At 45.2% G+C, this 19683-nt stretch overlaps 2 long non-coding RNA genes across 2 annotated transcripts; one reads left to right on the forward strand and one right to left on the reverse strand.

The window, feature by feature from the left end:
- Positions 1–7963: 7963 nt before the first annotated feature.
- LOC130529223 (uncharacterized) lies at positions 7964–8568 on the reverse strand. Its single transcript, XR_008951515.1, has 2 exons — positions 8401–8568; positions 7964–8326 (listed from the first exon to the last, which is right to left on the reverse strand). It is a non-coding gene; the product is annotated as an uncharacterized LOC130529223 (long non-coding RNA).
- A 3388-nt stretch (positions 8569–11956) lies between these two features.
- Positions 11957–17319, forward strand: LOC130528677 (uncharacterized). The gene is made up of 2 exons (XR_008951351.1): positions 11957–13690; positions 13995–17319. It is a non-coding gene; the product is annotated as an uncharacterized LOC130528677 (long non-coding RNA).
- Positions 17320–19683: the final 2364 nt, after the last annotated feature.

The following is a 19683-nucleotide window of genomic DNA, read 5'->3' on the forward strand; positions in this document are numbered from 1 at the left end:
AGGTCTGTGATTTGATGCTCACGCAGTGGTGGCACTCAAAGACCTCTAGAAGCCGATAAGGAGCCTGCTGCAGTGTGATGTGATGACACCCTCTCATCTTCCTCCTCTCAGCATCCCTCCGTCTCCTCTTTTCACCTCGTCTCCTGGTCAAAGCCGACCAAAAGGTGACATGACTCAAGCATGCAAAGGCAGCATTAAGTCATCTTAGCTCACACCTGCTTGCGGTAGGCTTTTGGTATGGAGCCTCCACGGCTCCAGCCCAGAACTCAGACCAGTTTAAAGAACCTTCATTCATTCTTCTTTATTTCAGCAAAGTTCATTTCCTTCACTCTTTTACATCAGTGGTTGTCCTACATCATGTTCTTGTCTTTCACAATAAGAGATTGTAAAATTAGGTATCAGAGGCCTTAGGAGACATAAAATAGCTTCAAGGTGTGACCAGCCTACCAGTAAGCCCGTCTGAATTCCACCTGAATTTGTACCAGACAAGCAAAAGTGTTACTGACTAATGTCACGAGGAAAATAAATGATTGTGGAGATTGTGTTGCAGACACAGTAATCCTGCAGGGCCAAGATTTACTTTACTGCATGAAAATGTCATTTAGCAGAGTCACGGTGACACAGCAGGAAGCTGCTGTCAGCATTCGACCACAGACAGCTGCATTTCCTGACTGATTTTCTGACTGCTTAAGACTGACTTTGATGGCTGCAGAAGTGACAGAAATATTAAGCACGCAGACTTGGAGCTGCGACCCTTAACGGCAGCTTGTGGAGCGCCTGGGCTGCGGTCAGCTTCACTCGCACCCCTGAAAGGGAATTGGTGCTGCTTGTGGACCAGCTTCTGGCCAGTAATGTGCACGACAGCGAAGGTCAGCAGAGAGGTCATGACATTCATGGCCCATTCAGGCGTTTAGGGACAGTTTTTGCAGGTACAGGTGCAGAATGTTTTACACCCAGTCTGTATACATTAATGTATTGTACATCCAATATTTAATGTCTCTCAACAGGCTTTTAGATAGTAATAATAGCTGTGTTAGATGCTCCAGTTTCACAGTGTCACCGACCCTGCTGAGGTTTGTCAATCATGCTGTGACTGAGAAGAGGGTTGTCATTAGTCGCCACTGCTGCGTTTCCCCTCCTGCCCCTCAAACTCCCGCTGTCATTAAAACCCAACGACCAGAAAATCGATAATTCAGCAGTAAAGTTTGAACCGGGTGCCTGACGACGGCGGTGGGAGCATAAGTGGGGAGCGAAGGGCGGCTGGACAACCTGCACAAAACGAGCATTAAAACCCGTTTTCACAGCTTTGGTTAAACAAAGCGTCTTCTACTGAGACGTCGTAGGTCCACATCTACACATCCGTGCCTTCATCTTCTCAATGGTGGTTGTAAGTGTTAAAATCCGTGTCTTTCTCTACTGGACGTGTGCTCCATCCCCCGCCAGCCTCCAGCAGCCCCAGCGTCTGGACTCGCTTCATCTCATCGATGACAATAAACGGCCACTAAATCTTTCTGTCCTTTTACCAGCTGGAAACGGTTGAAATGGTTGGAACAGCTTCCCACACTGGCGTTGAGCTGCAGCTGACTGAGCTGCTGGAAGGTTTTCATCGTTCATTTTACATGTCTACATGACACGGACGCACGCGCACACACACGCACAGAGCGTGAATCTTTTTATTTCAGTAATGGAATTTTAGCACTAAGTTTATCTCTGAAGCTCATTATGCTTCTTTTTTTTGCATGAATACTTTTCTGAGAAACGCTGCTGACTCCTCGGTTCAGTGACCTTTTACACCATAAAATTGGGAAATTAGATTGTTGTTTTTTTCATATAAAACTATCTCAGCTATTGGACCATTTGTGGCTCTTTGTAAAAAAAAAAAAAAAAACCTTGAAAATATCCGAGTTCAGTCCAGCTCGAATTTGTGGATTAAGCTTTTCCGAGTCTGCATATTTTGAGCCGGTTTGCGATTGTTCTGGGGGTGAGTTATTGATTATTGGTATTTATATTGGTTCTGTCATGTTCAGAGAGGCAGAATTCACACTGTCTATTTATAGTTTCTTCACACTTGGTGATGAAGGCATTCGCCTGACAACAAAATCAAAGTTCTTTTTTATGACAAATAATGCCTGAATCTGGCTGGAGAAAACACCAAATGCACAATTAAAAAACACTCACAAGGGGCAAAATAAATATTCATAAAGTAAGTGGGGCTGGATTAGAGGTGGCAGGTGCTATTCTGAAGCAATAAAACCTGAGTTGGGATTTCATACTTTTGTTTGTTGGTTGTGTTGATCTTTCTGGTGAATTGGAATAACTGAGCAGCTGCTTCTTCCTACGGAGATTTGGATGTGAATCTTATTTTAATTGGTGGGTTTCAAAAGATTTCAGAATAATCACAGGGGCAAAAAGTTTTCAATGAAAAAACTTAATAATCAGAACACAACAGTCACGTTGAATCACGTCGTGGCCGACAGCTGTTTGAGGTGAAAGTTGGCGATACCTGCGAAAACTACCTGTAACCGCTCCTAGTTTTATCATCTGTGAGGAATAATGAAGTAGTGAGGGGAGCAGTTATTCTGGTCTGTTCACACGACCGCATCATCGGCAGAAACATGCTTCGAATCACAAACACACACCTTAAATCCAACTTCATTTATAAATAAATCGTCTCAATATTCCTCACGCTAATGACCCAAAAGCTTTATCATTGTGTCTGTGTGTGCGTGTGTGCGTGCATGCGTGCATGTGTTCTTTCCTAAGCTCAGCAGTATGGGCTAATGGTTCCGCCTGCAGGTCCAGTTTTGGTCTAAATTACACTCTTGTAAAACAAGTGTTTTTTCTCTGAAGCAGCAACATAAAAATGATGATTATGCTGATGATGATAATCCATCAATGACCTTTCAAAAATGTGATTTTATCATCACGCGATAAGCCCGACGTGACCAGTTGGAGGCGGCCTCCTGACAAGATAAACACCAATTTCCGATTGATTCAGTGATATGACTGATGTGAAGTAGGTTAATCCAGGCTTTAAATCATCTGCAGTTCTGTGCCATTCATGCATAATGCTTTATGCAAATGGTTGTGGTATAAATATCTTAATCATGTATGTCTTAAATAGTGTGTGGAGGATCTTTTGTGCACGGAGCTGATGAGGGAACCGGCTGCTGCTCCACCACCAACTCCACCGACTCTGAAGCTCATTGTGAGGTCACCAAGGGAGCCTTTTTCCAGATGTGGAGTTGCCTCATCACGTCACCTGCCCCTTCACTCCAACTAGCCCCTCATCCAGCATGATCAGGTGGTGGAGCTAGACCTCAAAATATGTGATTTAATGCCCACTGAAGTACGTGTGCATGGACAACCAACTGTTTTATGGTTTGAGATTTAATTAAAGGAAGTATTTTTATTCCTTTTTGTTATTTCCATTTATGTGATGTGGTGCTAATTGATAGAAGATCATAAAATAACCAACTCCAGCAGTTTTGCATCAATAGCAGATGACCTGACATGAAGGCATTTATTTAGTTTGCCTTTTCTGTCCCCCTGGTTTGTCAAACATTGTTCATTTAGTGTCTTTGCCACCCATGTTCCTCAGCTCACTCAATAAAAATGATCTGGAACATGTCAACAGGTGGGAACCCTGGAATCTGAGCTCTGGCATTGATCAGCACACTGATCCATCCACCCTGATAACTCTGAGACCCATTTATCATATGACATTGGCAAGGTTTTATCCTGCTGCAGCTTCATCCACTGACAGAAAATCCATCTGTTCTTATCAGCTGATACGTCGGCGGGTCGTGTTGGGGTAGAGAACATGAACGATACACGGCAAAGCTCTGATTTGGAACGATGGAAGGGGTGGCTAATAAGGCTGGGGGGGGGGGGGGGGGGGTTGATGGGTGCAGGAGGAGGTCAAACTGGAAAGGCAGGCTTCAGCACAATAAGGCACTAATTCTCCCTCATACATCATTGTTATTCTTTGAAGCAAAGTCATGTAAAATTCAGCATGCCTTGGCCGAGTCTCGCAGGAAGCCTCCCACGGCACGAAGAGCTGCAAAGTCGGAATTTCTGCCTCGCCTGGAAGACTCATGGGAGAGGAGTGGAAGTACAGCACGCACAGGATGCGCACGGAAAGACTTACAGACAATGGCTCCATCTGAATGCAGGAGATTTATTTTGATTCAGTCCGCAGAACCGAGCTGACGCCTCGGCAACGCCGACAAAGTCTGGCAACATTGTTGCTCTAAGAGTTTGCTTGTTGCTGGATTTCCCACACGGCTTGTTCGCCTCATGTAGCATATTGGAGCAACCTGTTAATGGATGAACTGGGTGTTTGTTGGTGGGATTACGCGTGTGTGGTGTGTTGGAGATAAACAGCAGAGGAAGGAGGGTTTATTTTGTCAGCGTATCAGGTTTTGGCTGGATTAAGTAGTCTCTTAATTACATGCTCTGGTTGTTGTCGGGAATAAATAGCAAGCAGAGGAATTGTGCTTGGCATCTTTGAACAAATACCACGTAACAATGTGTCGTTGGCAATCACGGCTTACAGCACTCAGAGTGACAGAGTCAATATCAGCTAATGGACGCAGGACATCGGTAACCTGTCCTGTTGTATGCAGCGGAGCGCTTATTCAGGCTGGCGGTACGAGCAGCATTTCTTCACCAGGGCTCATCAAGCACATTATGACTGAACGTTGCTGTTACTCTCGCATTGATTTAGAACCTTTAGTTGCTGCCAGTGTTTTCACACTTTGCTGGTTTTGTGTCCAATAATGGGATTTACCATAGAAGAGTAAACAGGCTGCGTTCTCCTGCCACCTGTGGTCGTTTGGATTTTATACCAACAACACAATAAAAAAAAAATAGTTACCTACAAAAATACACGACATTCCCATAAAAAGCTGCCCCTTGAACATCGGAGCTGCAGTTTCGTTGTCAAAAGTTAAGAGTCATAAAATACCAGTCAAATTTTGAAAAGCACAGTCAGTAACTGCAGTTACATTAGTAAGAGTACTAACTTTAGTTACAGTAGTAACCATAGTAACTGTGGAGCTAGAGCACTGCGGGCTGACAGGTGGTCAACAATGAGCCATGTTCTCTCTACTGCATTTAGACAAAAAGGTAAAGCCAAAAGGTCACCAGCTGGGCAACCATTGATGACGTTACCAAGGTAACGTCAATACAGCAGCATGTAGAGGCAGGCTTGAAGCCTCCTCCTTAGAGTCTATCTAATGACCTCAGGCCACATTTGTCCAAAAGATTCAGTTGAATCTCTTTGACGGGCGACCCTCAATTGGAGGTAAAGTTGTTTTAATGACCCAACATCTCATTGCCAATAGCACCAAAACGTCGCTACTGCATAAATCTGTCTCCTGAAGGCAGCTGCCGTTAATAAATCGACAGATTTCAGGAGCGTGCGTATTACGCCGCAATGCACAGGCATCGGGGACTTTACCTTTATTATGAAATAATGAAATAAGACAGAATAACCCCCACACACACACACACACACACACACACCACACACACACACACACAGATGCACAGGTCTACGCCCACGAGAAACTGTCACGCTAATATTGTGCTGGTGAATGTGGGAGTCAGATTACTGGAGCTCATTAATCCTCAGAACCGAGACCACCTGTTTTCCTCTTCGGTGTTTTTTTTTTTTTTATTATTTTATTTTTTGGAATATTTTGAATGGTAAACAATGCTGGAGGCCAAAAAACCTGTAATGTGATTTTAAAATTGAGCAGCAAAAGTGCTTAAACCGATGATTGAAAGTCACCTGCTGGCGAAGATGGAGGGCAAATTGGTTTTTAATTGGTTTATTCAGGGCTCCAGTAGCATTCACGTCCACGGTGTCAAAGGTCCTTGTCAAAAAGCTTAACCCCCAGTCTGGCTGTGACCTGCAGCCCGCGTGTGTCGCCGACATGCAAACACGACGCCGCTCCGACCTAAATTTCACCATTTATCTAGCGTCTGTGACTAATGAACAGGAGAGGCGGGAAAGCGCTGGAGCGAGTGCGGTTGGGACCTGCTCACCGAGCCTGAACGCATCACGCTAGTGAGATAATGGATGGTGGATGGCTGCCATTACGACCTTTCCTGTACACGGAGGAGCACTGAGAACCATGGGAAATCAAATTACTACTCTAAAGGAGGTTTAGCCCTGTGCTCCCCTCCTCTCCTCTTATCCGTGGCTCTCTGATCAGATCCCTTTTATTTCAGCAGCTGTGTCGCTCCAAAGCCATGTTTCCAAATCCTTCACATGTCAATCTAAAGAAACATAAATCCAATGAACAAGGTTGATATGTTACCAGATTATTAACTGAGTTAGGGTCCTAATTTCAGCAGCTCAGGAAACAAATGGGAACCACAGGGACTCCAGGTCGGGATATGAGCTCAAGGAAAAAACAAGCTGATCATTGTAAGGCAACCTTGGGCTCCCACTCATGTATGTGCTTCTCCATCTCAGTCTTTTTAACCGATACCCATGAAGGTTGCTAGTGTTTGACAGCGTATTGACCTGATTAAAGGTCATTTTGTCATGTTTGGTGGGTCAACATTCACTCAAGGAAGTCATCTTATATTTGGTCCAGGGGTTCAGGTAGGACCGGTCCCCCTGTTTCGGCTCCATCCTCCGCCTGAAATAGAAACTGCAGCAGTCCTCAGAGATTTCGTAAATTCAATATATTCATAGTACTTGAAGTCCCTGGAAGTGTCTGGAAGTGCATTTGGTGAGTCCATAATTCACAACATTGTCAGAAAAGGAGATGGTGATACATGAGCGAGGCAGCATTCAGCACACAGGAGAGCAGGTCCTCTCCGCCAGATAAGTGCAACCCTAATTCCTTCCGCTGGCCTAATGTGTTTTTAATGCAGCCCTGTGACTTATGTTGCTGTCAGTCTGTCGGCCTCATAGAGACGCCAGGGAAGGGGTGGGCGGCGGTCAGGGACCCAGAAACAGTGGGGAGATTAATCAGAGCGGCAGAGGCATCATTTGATCAAGTCCGTATAGGCCGAGACGAGAGAGAGAGAGAGAGAGAGAGAGAGAGAGAGAGAGAGAGAAGAGAGAGAGAGAGAGAGAGAGAGGAGAAGAGAGAGGAGAGAGAGAGAGAGAGATGGAGAGATCGAGAGAGAGCTGCTCTCCTGAGCTCTTTCGCGAGTCTCGGCTGCTCAGAGAGAGAGAATGAGAGATCGAGGCCAGTAAATTTCCCTTCTCAACTGTTTTTGACTGACTGTTGAATGTGTCTGCAGCAGTGCATCATGGTCTGTGATTCACAGCAAAACACATCCTGGCCCTCAACTCTGCCCTGAAACACACGCTGGCCACAGAGCTCCCACTGGCTCCACGTACACGTCCATCCATCATTCACCCACCCATCATCCATCCATCATTCACCCATCATCCATCCACCCATCATCCACCCACCCATCCATCATCCATCCACCCACCATCAACCCACCATCCATCATCCATCCATCCATCCATCCACCCATCATCCATCCACCATCATCCATCCATCCATCCACCCACCCCACCATCCATTCATCCATCATCCATCCATCCACCCACCCATCTCTTAACCCTGATCCTGGGACCTTCCCAGTGGTCTCCAGGTGGGTGGTTGAAAAAGTTACCCAAGTTTATTTGTGAGGGGCTTTTTTGAGATGAGTTTTGCAGAAAGTGTGTCGTTACATGTTGATGTCACCTCTGATTAAACACACTCTTGTATTATTATTCACCCAAATGAGGTGAAATTGGCTCTTTGTGGTCATTCACCTAGTTTAAAATGAATTTCGAGGTCCTGAGGAAACGGCTCTGGTTCTATTTCTCTGGAACATCTACTTTTGTAAGACTCACCGAGTTATTTATACACTTTAAAGATGCACAGCAGGACCTCAATTGACAATTGTCCTTTTTAGCATATTAAAACTGTTTAACCAGTAATTTTATTATTCAATATTTTGTTATTTTTCTCATTATAGCCCTCAGCAGGTACCATCCCTGAATAATCATCAGAAAAATCATCCCTTCTTCCTCTGAACATTCATCTTGCCGCTAGATCAGTGGTGTCCCCCCCATGGAGACAATAACCAGGGACAGGGAAACAACGTGCACGATCCCAGCCTGATCACATCAGCACCAAATGTGAGGTTGTTTCCTGAGCGGAGTGTGACTGAGGAGAGGAGAGACAGCGGAGGCACGGAGGGGTGGTTCAGGGTGGGAGGTTTCTCCCAGCTAATTGTGTTTTCTTGGCCTTGTGGCTCCCGGTAATTTGGCTCTGCGTTCTCTCCTCGGCCGACACGGCAGCTACAGAAAGGTCAGCGCGGATGTGTGAGAACACCACAACAGCACTAAACTACAGTAAACCTGCATCTTCTTACCGAGCGACAGCAGCACGAAGGGGAAACGTCTCCCTCCCTTCGTTCATTTGGGGCACTCATCATGGGAGGGGCAACTTTAGGGGCAACTTGCTTCCTGTTTATTTGGATCGGCTCTGCTCTTGCTTTCGTCGTGGGCATGGAAACACAGAGCAATGATGTTTCCTGCCTGTGTTGGTCTCTCCTGATTTGTCTGATTGTTGCCACCTGTTGTTTCACCCGTGTCCTCTTCCCCAGCTCAGGTGTTTCCTGTCTTCCTGCTATCATGGGATGTCATGATCTGATGCCTCCTTTCTGCTCCCGAGTTACCTCAGGACAGAATCAGGTGAAATCAGGTGAACGAACAGTTATTGGCCCCTCCATCGTCCCTCTTGGTTGAAATACAGTAGAATTATTATTATCGTTATTATTATCATTTTGCAAATGGATTCTTTGTTTTGTTGGGCTGTGCTGTGCTTAATGCTCTCAGCCTCCATATTTTTATGCTTTTATGCTTTGGTATGATTACTTTTGTCTGTGCAGACAAATGCTCAGAAAATGCATCCATATTCACCCCAGTCGCCTTATTTCCAGTCTGTTTCACCGTATTACCTCCCTGTTTGTTGTTTGGTTGTTACACTGCAGAATTCTCATTTCTCTGAGCTGATGTAGTCCTTCAGGCCTAAGCTGGAAACAAACAGCGGCATTGTTTATCTCATTAGTGATAAATATAACCTTTTGCTCGGCTACATTTCCAGGTAACAACGGCGATAATGGCACCTCTACACTGTCAAGTCTCTTTTTCTTGTCCCCTTCTCATTGCTGGAGCGAGAGCCATTTCTGTGAACAACAGGCGTGCGAGTTTTATCTCAAGGCCATTTGGAATTTCGCTCATTTTTTTCCACTCGAACCTCATTTCGTCTGTGTTGAATAGCGCCATCTTTAGCTGCAGGCTATAGGACTGTGCAGCCTTCCAGAAAGTCTCCGCTGCGGCTACGTGTGTACCTAACATTCGTGTGTTGCTTTGATTGGACGTTCATGAATGCCCGACAACGCCGCTGTTGCCAACAGTCAACGTGATGCACTTTGACAGAATATTATACCGGATCAACTTTCTTCCATCTACCAGGTGAAATGAATAAAACAAATTAAATTCTCGATTGATTTTGTTTTTCTATTGATTTCTCTCTTTGTCTGCGGTGCCCGGAGCAAGCTAGCTAGCCGCTCTGATTGCATACATGGACCCTGGCTGGCTGTGCTGATATTGGATAAAGGTGTCAGAGATGAAGATTAAACTGTTCTTCCTCTGAGACGTCTTCACCACATGCTGGGTTCTTCAGCACTGATGTCAGACTGGAAACACAGACGCTTCCTTCATTAGAAGGACTCAGACAGCAGTTTCCTGTGGCCTTTATGGACAGGAGGATACAGATGTGTCTCACCATCTTGGTAGGTGTCATCAGAGTGATGCCATTTCCATAAACGCACATCATTCAGGGATTTAGGTTCAGGTGTAATTCTTTATTGATACCCCACCTGGGCAGGGATCAGCCCCCTCTTTCCCTACCGTGCTTTTGGTTTATCTTCAGATTTTACTGCAGCAGCTAATGGAAGATGTTGATAAAGCTGAATAAGACCAGGTTTCCTCTCACCCATAATGATCTGTTGACTGGGAACGAAGCAGGCCTCCTGCAGTATAATGCATAGTGTTGCATTAAAAACACCACATGACCTCAAACCCTTGTACTGTACAATCCAACGTGTCGATAACTCCAGATGCTGCAGCCTGAAACAAACAGCAACGGTAGCGGACGCAGGAGCTGGCGCTAATTCTGGCTGAAGCTTCTTCCTAACTTCATTTCCACCACAATGGAGGAAAACGTTAAAGTCAGCAGGTTGGATTGCTCCGAGGCACTGCGGTAAAATATGGATGAGAAGCATCACATTCATCCTCCATCCAAAAACCAGTCTGACTAATGTGGTTACAGTCACACAAACTTCAGACCGGCCGAAGCCTTTCGTGCACACCAATAATTGAAATAAAATAGCTGCTTCTCAGCCTCCGTGTTCTTCATTCCCTCCACTTTCCTCCAACGCAGTCTTACACATGCCCCACCCCCTGCATGGATTCCTCTCCAAAGGCTAATGCACTGGAGCAGATAATTATACACCACCTCACTTCTATCCCGGCTTCTCGTCTTCGCCGTGTGCAAAGTGAACCTGCATTGATGCAGAATGGGAGAAGACAAAATCACACACTCAGCATACGGCGGTAAATGAGGACACATATGCGCCGAACAGGCTGTTGTTTTGACATTGCTGAAGGCAACGCACCCCTTTACCAAAATAGATCTTGTTTTTCTGTCTGCTTTCCCATTAAACTGCATCATCAGAGGCTCTCTTGTTAAAAGCTTGATTTAAAATCAGAGCGGTCTTTTCTGAGGAATCTGGGCAGATGACAACGTTTCTTCTGACAGCAGCGATAATGGCTGGGTTTTATTCCACAAAAGTGAAACTGCTGGGGAGCGGAGAGAAGGTCAGAGAGGTGTGTGTGTGTGTGTGTGTGTGTGTGTGTGTGTGTGTGTGTGTGTGTGTGTGTGAGACACAGAGCTGCAGGTAATAATGTGTGTGCATGTCTGTGCATTTCGCTGTAATACTACAGCCTTTGTGGTCCAGAAGAGCTGAGTCACGAAGTGTGTGTAGAGCCAGAGGACCTTTAAACAGCGACAAATGAGCCTTGTTCAACTGTTCTGCCTCTCCGTGCAACCGTGTGTAGCTTTTCCATGGAAATAACCAACAACAAAAGTCCGGACTTGCATGAGAACAGAGGGTGGTGAACGAGTGCGAGGCCAGTTCAAATGCTCTTGTTTTGATCAAGCTGATCTACAGAGTGTTAAATAATAATTATACATTTATTGTTTAACATGTGTAGAAGCCGAGCTGTTGGTGCCACACGGCTGCAGACGATGGCAGTAAAAATAATGATAATATCAAAGAAATGCATCACAATTTCTCACGCTGGGCTGCTTTTTTAGGTGGAATTACTACCTGCTGACCTTGAGGCTAAATGACCTTGAGGGCCCCTTGTTTGTTGTAATACTACCTGAAGAAGATTTATCTTGCCAAATGTGTCACCAGTGAAGCAGCAACTCCAACAGTGAAGATAAAAACTGTTAGATCATAGAATAAGCGAACGTCATTGTTGTCACTCGGGCTTGAGTCCAACTGGATCAGCCGGTTCCAACTTAAGCCTTTGATGCCTGGATGCAGCAGAACTTTGAGCTGCAGCTGTGCTCGAGTCAGACAACAAGCCAACTTTTTTTTCATTATTGTTATTCAAAGCGACTCAAGCTGGCGTAAAAGTTCGATTTGCTAGAGGCTCTTTTCAACCTCTGAATATTATGCATTTGCTGCTCCAGCAGCTTCAGCATTCCAGGCTCATTTCTGAGACTCAAACTGTTTTTGTGGAACAATGAAGCTTCAGCGTGGAGGATTTCCAGATGTTTTGCTCTGGCGACGCATGAGTTGACTCCTACTGGTGTTTCCGTTGCCGCGTTGATTTAAAAGTCAGCTCAGTCATCGGCATCATCTCCAGGCTGCTGCTGCTGCTTGACACTCGTGAACTGCAGTGCTGGAGGAGGGCAGATGAAGAAAGGATTATGAAGCCCATATTAATGGGAAAAACTCCGACTGGATCAATACCCATTTAACAATCCTCACAGCTGATAGTTTGTCATGTTCTGGCTGGGAAAGAACTGCTGAGTCTGCAGGCTTAGCCGTTCAAACGTGACCGAGCTCGGAGGTCCGTTTACGCGGAGTCAAAGGAAAATCTTAGGCCACTTTATTTATATTTAATTAGGACAAAATGTATCCTACTTAGTGCTGAAAATAAAGGCAGCTGCCGATGAGGGGATGTTTTACTGTACTCTGCTGGTACTATGGGATGTGGCGGGTGGTCGGATTGCAACAATCGCACCGCGGAGACACCGTGGTGCCAAACACTCTTGCTAGAGCGTGTGTGTGTGTGTGTGTGTGTGTGTGTGTGTGTTTATGTCTCAAGGTGAGAGGGATCGAAGTGCAGATCATTAGCGTATTGAGTCGCTAAGTGAAATTTCCAGCGTACCACACAGGTCAACAGCTTGCTTTTGAAATGGAAATATAATTCCGTCCCGTGCAGACGTTATTTTATATCCATCTGTCTACCCTGGAAAGCCAACGCTGGAGTTTTTGTAGAACTGATGGAAGTTTTAATCGTCGTGTTACCAACGCCGCTGTGTGCTAACGTTCCCTTGCTCGGTGACATAAGCAGATTGCTGATTTATTATTTAGTTCCAGTCAAAGTGAATAGCAATTAGCAATGACCCTGTTTGATGCTGCAACTGGGACCTGTTAAATGTGTGCTGTGGCATAACTCAGTTCCAACCTGCTTATTTATTCATGGCGGGCTCATCAGCAGTGCGCTTACGTAAAAACGTTGTCCTCCTGCGCATGGAAACCTGTGCATGTGTTAGCAGGAAAATGAGACTTGCTGCTGGTGACAGGAACATGTGAGAAGCTGCAGGAACAACCCCGAGAGCGACATTACAGGCTCTTTTTCTCCACAATAGTAGATGTTCAGCAGATTCCTAAAATGTTGTTATGACAGGCAAACAAAAGACCAAACTGAAGATAAAGACTCTGCTTTGTTGTCTGCGAAACAAGATGATAAACTAGACAGGGAGGCTGTAAAAAGATTCAAATTAAGTGTCTTGTTAATCCTAAACACACAAACTGTGACTTTCATCAGCAGCTTCAAGTCTAACAGGATGTTGAATGTGTTGACATGTTCAGGATTCTTGAGAGCCCCTGATGGAGGAGGGTGATCTCACGGTTTCCTCCATTGCTGGAGGTAGAAGTTTGTCAGAGTTTAATTATTTTTCCATAAAACATGCGCAGGAAGGCAGCTGAGGTTATGAGAAAGGCAATCAGCTATGCCAAGTGACGATCCTGCAGCGCCTGTGCTCCGGGGGATAATGCATATTTATTCAAACTATTCAGGTTTATGAGCAACAAAGATGCTTCTGTTTCCAGAGCAGCAGAAGACACACACACACACACACACACACACACACACACACACATTAATGTTCCACTGTGGATACAATATTTGAGGGTTCAAGTCTCCGCTGCTTCTGGCTGATTAAATATTAGCAGGTCTGTTCAGGCTACAGAGGATTTGCTTGGACACAGATCACTTTCTAAGGACAAACATTAACCAGAGACAATTATGTGCACAGTCAACACCAGTGGAAGATTACGGAAGAGCAGGTCAGAGGTGAGTTTTACAATTTCAAATCTATAAATGCTAATTAATTGTGCAAATATTTCGTGTTTTCTCTCCACGCCACCCCTGACCTTGAAGGCACAGATAAGACGCCATTTGTGGTGTTTTTCATGATGCAGCTCCATTTTTATCCAATCAAGTTGGACCCATTTTTGGAAATGAACACAAATATCAAGTTCCTCTCAGATTTCCACATGTGTGTTGTTTATATTTGCATTTTTGAATGATCTGATGACTCTTAATCAAGGGTTCATTTTATAAGACAGCAGCTAACACTTGAAATTCTGCCTTTCAGCATTGTTTATTCCCACGAACCAACGCTCAGCGGCTCTCTGCGGAGTGCAGCCAGCACATGAGTAAACAGCTCCACCACGCCTGGCTGCCCAAACCGCATCATGTCATGCTTTTCATACTAATGAGAGACAATTAGTCCTGAGAAACAGAGAGGCGCCGCTTCTTCCTGTGTCAAACACAACACTCACCGTTTAATGTGGACTCATCACTGATGGACCACGCACTCATTATTGGATAGATGTCTTAGGCCACCATAGTTGACTCAGCACTGCGGGGTGATAATTACGTTTAAAAGCTTCTTCAAAGAATCTTCATGCTTTTTATGTTAATTGCCGACATCTGCAGTCGTCACATTAGAGCGTTTTTCAAAGTGAAACACCTCCTAATAAAGTGTTCATTGTAATCTGATCTGACGAGTGCGCATGACGGGACACGAGCAGCCGAGATGCTTCATTTGGCGCCCAATCCGGAAGAAAAGCAAAATAAGCCGTGTGACGTCGCTGAGGAGCCGGGCTGGATCCTCCATTTTCCAGAGAATAGTTTGTCCGAGAGACACGGGAAAAAAGGCTGGAATCGAACCAGAACTCCAGCAGCCGCACGGCTCAGCTGAAGAGGAAGTTTTGCCTATTAACTCCCATCTAATGACAGCAGTGAGAACATCACCTCATTGGTGAAGAAGATTCAAATCAGTGGATCGATTGAGAAATCAGAGTTTCAGCGGCGCATTTTCACCAAAGCTCTGGTGAAACATCATCGAGCAGAAACATCATCGCGCGGCAGGACGATGAATACGCATCTAATATCCTCGTGTGCAGATCTGCCAACGCTGCTCCAAACACCACCACCAACACCCCGACCTGCAGCTGCCCCGTGCATTTACCCCGCAGGATATGAAGACGTTGGAAAGGCAAACCTGCAGATAAAGAGGGACACCAGTGTCATTCCGTCATCATTGTGACCGATAGAAACTCCATCGCCAACATCTGCCACCTACAAACAGGCTGATTTTCTCTCCGAGTTTATCTCCTTTCACACCTCCGTCTCAGATTCTGCGTTTTCCCGATGAGTCGCGACCACGAGAGGCGCGTCAGCCCGAGAAGGGGCCTCGTGTGGCGGCGCACGTTTAACTGGGCCGTGACTGGTGACTAACCTGACTCCATCTGACAGCTTTCACATAATCTTCCCATCATCCCCACAAAGGGGAAAAAGAAGATGGTGGATGAAAAGTTGCCTGCACAAGATTTGGTGCATGATATCACCGTGCAGCTCCGGTTCCAGGTCCAGTCCCCTCACATGAGCTAAAGTTGGGCCTCGTTTCCCAAAAACCTTGAAGTGGCGTCGCTGGCGCCTGAGCCCAAAACGCACCCACGACCTGCGAGTGCTCCTTAGAATCTAATTTGGATGATTTGTGAGAGAACACATTTTACCCTGATTAAGCGAGGAGCGTGCACGTCACGTTCGCTGCTCTCCTCTCAGTTATTCCCCTGCTCATTAATTAATAACATTTGACTTTCTGATGAAATTGAAAGGAGCGGCCCACGCCGCCGCGGACCGCCGAAGAGTCGCCGATAGCAACGTTATCAGCAGACGTATCGTCTTTTTTAACCATTCCCTTTGTTTTACGAGGGACGCGAAGGTTCTCTATGGAATCAGACTGGGCGCAGGTCTGTGGGCAGCGGTGGAGTCGTCGCTAACGATGACGCTGATGTTTCCTGATTTCTGACCTTTTGACCGATTCGCCGTGTGCCCGCGACATCTTGGGGAGACTTTTATCTCCTTTGAGTGCAGCATATTCTTTTAACTACCTCCCCGACTGCGGGTGTTTGAAGAGATCAGAGAGTCGTAGCGTGAACCTAAAGAGACGCGTTTGATGCGTGTCAGTCGCAGCGGGCTTCAAACTCATCTGTCCAATGAAGGAGACTGGGAAATGAGTGAGGAGGAGTTTGGAGGCAGCATGACCGCCGTCCACTGAGCTACGTGCCATATTTAATATTCTACAGACGTGGGGGGTTGCCTACAGTCGCCTGCAACGGCTTCGGTCTTCTCTCCATTTGAGTTACCTGCTGCACACACAAGCATTCCGAATCATTTCAAATTCATTTCCTTCTGCCTCGTTGCCATTAGCTTTCCATGCGCTCTGCTATTGTGAAATTTAAATTATTTCATGCACCCAGAGGAGGTGAGAAAGCAGCCTCATTAGAGTGACAGATAAACTGCACATTCTGGAGCTGCTGATAAAAGGCAGGCGGAAAGAAATTTAATTACCTAAAAATGGGGGGAAACAACAACTGCAGCGCTGAGAGCTGATCACACAGGCCTCATCTCCCGGAAAATACGACGTCCTCACAAAAGAATCCGTTACAGTGAAGATTGGAGCGGTGAAAGTATCAATGAAACCACCAATTAGATTTTTGGAGTTGATAGAGTTCTCCATGTTTGTGTTGAGAGGCCATGAAGAGGCGACGCGATGCTATTTTCATCACATCTTTAAGCTCAGCTGCTCTTTTTAATGAGCATCTGCCCCATAAAGGATCTCCGTTGTCTTCTGGCTACACGATGGCCGACTTCACCATGATGAGTAACCGCAGACGTATCCGCATCATCTGCGTGACGACGTGACTGTTAAACTCATTTTCTTTCTTCCACTGCTGAAGGAAATGGCAGCCAGGAAACTGGGGGTCGGGATTCAGGGAATGTGAAGATGAAAAGGAGATTCTGAGAGAATATTTCATGACAATTTTAAGTAGGGCCGAAAAGCTGGACTTCCAACATTCCTGACATAAAATAAAAGTCAAGTCTTTGGAGCAGAGCTGAATGGGCGTGGCCATCATGCAGTTGGGCGGGGCCTATGCCGCTGTCAATCACGTTTGCCTCAGACGTTTCTGAGGCAAACGTTAGCGTTTCTGTTTGGGTGCTGTGCTCATGTGTGACATAAAGGGCTGCATAAACCCACACTTTTGTCATATTTAACTTGTTATTCCAGGACAGTTTTAGGAGCAACTTAAACCTGCAGACAAACCTGTTTGTTCATTTTGAAAATCGGACATTTATTAATCTGAGTACATTTCATTAGACTGCTGAGCTCGATATAATTGTCTCCACGTTTTTCATTAAAATCCTGGATTATAATATTGTATATTTATTTAATTAAACATTTTGTGTCATTATGAGCAAGGTGGACAATAAGCTTTCTGCAGAATCATTTCCTCACGTAAAACTCTTCTGTTCGTCTGTGTGTAATTGAACTTCATCTTAATTAAATCAATATTACCTTCGTTATTCCTCTTTCAAGTGAATGCTAATAAATCCTCTGGGGTTTTTGCCCATTTGTGAATCTTTCTCTCACTTGGTCGACCTTGAGCGTGAAATCACAGCGTGTCCTTGGTTTGTAATTAACAGCCGAGCTCTTTTTAGCGGATCTAGGGAGGAACGGGACGTCTCAGCACAGGCAGGAGCAACGATCACGACCTCTTCAACTCCACATGACAGAACAAGACCCAGACATGGAATTAAATTCCTGAATTCACTCTTTAGACGAGAGTGGGGATCTCTCTGAAGCCCCAGCAGAGTCACAAGATGTGGGTCTACCTGAGAGTCCCCAGGATTCCCCCTTTACCGGGTTTACTGTGAACCACCTGTGTGATCAGAATAATAACATTCAGAATGTTAATAGCATGTTTGGTTTTAGTTGCAGATTAATCTGGAGACACTTAATGGGGAAAATCATCCAAATATGGATGTTTTTGCACAATAAAGAGATGTGCGAATCGTTTTTGATATGGAAGGATGGTCGTTTTTTCCATCCAGTCAGGCTAAAACTTAGAGTTAAAGCTCTCAAATATTTGATGGACCAGAATTTTATATATTTTAGAGATGGCAGAGGTCTGTGTTTGATTTCTGGGTGACAGGTGGTGAAATAGGTTTAATATTTTTAACATTTAGCAAACCAAAACAAAGTTACATTTAACAGCTTTTGAAATACTGAACATTTTTCCTGTTTATTTTGCTTATTGCTTAAATATTCCTCAAACATGCTGAGGCAGAAAAAGAGCCGTTTACTATGCAGGCAACAGGCGGCTATAACACATTTTAACAGTAAAAGTGGCCATTTCGTTGAACAGAACTAAAAGAGACCCCAGAGACCAGAGTTGGTCTATAAGTGAAGAGTTCCGAGGAATGATTTGCCACCCGCTGCTCCTCCTGAGGGCATTAAAATTTACACCACCACAAAACTACAGGAGAGCTTTAACCAGAACATCAGCTCGAAGATCATAAAAAGAAAGCTCCAGGTCTTTTATCAAGTCAGGAATTATATGTTTCCTCTTTTCATATTGGTCCCAACATAGAAAACCCTCACAAAGGTGATTTATCCACCTCAAAGACGCGGGTCGACCTGGACAAACAGGCATGTGAGGGGGAACAGTGGGGGAAAATGGGGCCGTTCTCCATCTGCAGGCTCCCCTTCAACGCATCGCAGGAGGCGTTCGTGTTCACGTTCGAGGACAAATAGTCTGAAAAAATGCTGCTACGACAGGGCTGATTATCAACTCACACCTAGCTGCTTCTCACTTTCAAAGTTCCAACGTTCAAGGTTTATTCTCCATTTACACTCTTGCCTCAGACTCCATAAAACACCACGTATAATAACCAAGCACATGCTGTGAAGCTACACAGCAGCATGGAAGTTCAGGGACGTGTGGGGTTCCTCAGGCTGACGGCTTTGGAGGAGAAGCTGCTCTGGATGTTTTGGCCTTTGTGCTCTAACCTGGTGGAAGGGCAACAGCCCCGGGGCCCGGCGGGTCGGCTCCCGCACCTCCTGACCCAGTTGTGGAGAGAATTCTTTAATTCCAGTTTCAACAAGGTGTGCACAAGATGTCATCATGGTTGTGATGCCAGTGGGAGGAGCAGGAAACTGTTCCCGAATAATGTTTGGATCCAAACACATCCGGAGATGTTTCCCGACATTCCCAAGCTCACACCAACACAAAGACCAAAGGAAATGTATGACAGTCTGTATTGAACCAACAGTTTGGGCAGGTGCACACACACCCCCACACACACACACCCCCACACACACTTCATGTTACGGAAAAGGCTTTAGAAAATAAGTGGATGTTTATAAAAGAAAGATGTCACTTTTATTAAATATGAGCATCATAAAAGTCATGAAACTATCAGCAACCGTTTCCAAAAAATTCAGTGAATCAGGAAGGAGAGTCAAATGTTGAAGAATGTGTGAGAAGACGTTACCGGGGAGTGTGTGATAACACCAGTGTGGCCAACAAGGGAGATTACATTTTCCTTTTTTTCCCTGGCATTCCTCCTGGACAGAACGTGTCTAAGGCATTAAGGAATTACTGATTTTTTCCTTGGTGGCAAATCCAACTTATGCTAAGAAAATTTTACCATTTATTTTTCTTTGATTCCCAATTTTCTGTGACACGCAGCTCCTAAAATCCCCTGCCATGCCCATTTGTGGGTCCTTCGCTGAAAACCGCCCACAACGCTGGATCTATTGTGTGTTTCATCTGCTCATTCCACACGGGCTTTTATTTTATTTTGACTGACGTTTATGTGAATTAAACCTGGCAACAGAGACGGAACAGCAACAGATTCACTGCATCTGGCAATTTGGAGGAAGCATAGCTCCCTGTGAGCAGGGGAAGGGTTTCATATCGAATACAAAACAG

Source organism: Takifugu flavidus, chromosome 7 (assembly GCF_003711565.1).
Source record: "Takifugu flavidus isolate HTHZ2018 chromosome 7, ASM371156v2, whole genome shotgun sequence".
NCBI lineage: Eukaryota > Metazoa > Chordata > Actinopteri > Tetraodontiformes > Tetraodontidae > Takifugu > Takifugu flavidus.